Source organism: Haplochromis burtoni, unplaced genomic scaffold (assembly GCF_018398535.1).
Source record: "Haplochromis burtoni strain Fernald_Lab_line unplaced genomic scaffold, NCSU_Asbu1 Contig_70, whole genome shotgun sequence".
Lineage (NCBI taxonomy): Eukaryota > Metazoa > Chordata > Actinopteri > Cichliformes > Cichlidae > Haplochromis > Haplochromis burtoni.
Window position 1 is genome coordinate 187,269 of NW_024582431.1, and position 2,353 is coordinate 189,621.

A 2,353-nucleotide genomic window follows, 5' to 3' on the forward strand; every position below is an offset into this window, starting at 1 on the left:
TTGGCTACGCCTAGAAATTCTGTCCATAAAAATTATGAACAGAATCAGTGACAAAGGGCAGCCCTAGCAGAGTCCAACGCCCACCGGGAACGAGTTCGACTTATTACCAGCTATGTGGACCAAGCTTTTGCAATGGTTACATAAGGATCAAATGGCTTGTAGCAATGGGACAGACTTCCAAAGCACATCCCACAGAACACTCTGAGGGACATGGGTCTTGCAGACCAGGGTCTCTGCCAGGCTTTCCAAGTGTATCCTGACCTTACTTTCATGCGAGCCTGGTCTGTCCAGCATCCTCCCCTGCCACCTGATCCAGCTCACCACCAGGTGGTGATTAGTTGACAGCTCAACATCTCTGTTCACCTGAGTGTCAAAATCAATTATTAACTTATGACGTAGTATGTTATGGACACCCTCATGTTCGAACATGGTGTTTGTTATGGACAAACTGTGGTTTACACAGAAGTCCAGATCTGGCAGGCTGTTACTCCCAGTCATGCCCCTCCACGTCTCACTGTCATTGCCCACATGAGCATCAAAGTCTCCAAGTAGAATGATAGAGTCCCCACCCGGTGATTCCAAGAAGGTCAGGTACTCTAAATGGTAAGCACAGACAACAGTGAGGACCCGTTTTCTGCAGGGAACAAACCCTCTCGTCCACTGGAAAACCCCCAACGTACAGGCAGCAAGTTGAGGGATACCAAGATACCCACTCCAGCCTGCTGCTTCTCACCAAAGGCCAGTGAGTGGGGCACAGGTTTGATCTGTTTGGCCTGGCAGCAGGTTGGCAGATAAGTAATCCAGTATGCATAAGTATAAAGGGTCTGCTGGCACCAATTACATGTCAGAGGGATACCCTCTCTCAAGTGAAATTATCTTGTTATTATCAGTGGTATAAACATTATCCGCTCTTATCATATTTATTTGCTAACAGTCACTGCTGCTTGGGTCCAGATTGCATTTAACTATGATGTGGGTAGCAACACTTCAGTGACCTGTGTTTCATTGTCGCCATTGCCTTATTTAAATCTTGTATGTGTTTAAATGCTTTTTGGTATAGTGACCTCCTGGGTGTTAACTGTCACAGTCTGTTAGGCAGAGGACTCACTCACAGGACTCTGAAGTTTAGAGAGATGGAGAAGGATTTATTTACAATGTGTCACCAAGTGAAGATATATACATATATACAGTGGAAATGGTAAACAGGCAACATGGGGCTCCGGGGGGGAGGTGTCTGAAGGTGAGGGAAGGTCCAGGGCAGGCTCACACACGCTCCTCTTTTACACAGTCCGCGACTCACTCAGGCAGTCCGATCCAGAATGCTTATGCTCACTCACACACGTCCACAGGAATTCATGCAGCAGGAGAGACGGGCAGGGAATCCAGTAGGCCTGTACACAAAGGAAAACCACGTTAAGAGGAAACTCTAGACTAGGCTACACCAACGCTAGGTAGTGCGACGATCCAGCGAGGAAGCAACATCTCCTGCCATCTTAAGTAGTCTGCAAGGAATAATACTCGTGATGAGAAGCCAGAGCAGAATCAGCATGAGTGAGCCACAGGTGTGTGTTGAGGGTGGGTTCAGAGGCAGGGAAGCAAATTCCAGTTACGCCCTGGTGGGAGAGGCGAAGGCACACCACACTCTCTCCAGAGGGAGATTTTTGTCTTGAAATTTGAGGGGGCTCTGACTATGAGGGAAAGTCTTCTTCACGTTGTTTTTCTTTTACATTGTCTTTCCTCCTTCCATTTCAAATACAACACTGATTATTCTATTGATTATTCAATGATTAATCAAGTAATTAGATGAAAAAAATAATACTTTTAAGTTATTAATGAGTTATTAATACATCTTCAAAAAAGAAAAAAAAAGTTTAGTCTTTTAAAATAAAATGCTCATTGGTTTCTCTTTTAGATATTGCAATGTTTTTAATGGTTCGACTGATTACAGCTACATGTATCGAAAAAAGTCATAATAAAATAACATATTTTGAAGAAAATATTTTCTTAAATGTTGTATCATTGTATCTCCTGGATAAGATACATTTGGTGTGCGTTCATGGGTATGTGTGTGTGTGTCTACATGGTCCTGGTGAATGAGTAAGTATGTGTGTTTAAAGGGGAATGCGGTGGCTGCAATGAAGAAAAGCAAGAATATCAACATTCTCAGAAGTGAGGTTTGGCCTGTGTTAATGCAACTTGCAGATAACAAACGTTCTGATTACCGTTGATGTTAATCAATCATGTTTATAATTAATGTTAATAATAATTAAATGTCCAGCCTAACAGTATCGGCTCAGTGGCCAAAGTTTTACTGACTGCTGTATACTTTTAATTGCCTGCAAAATATATATAT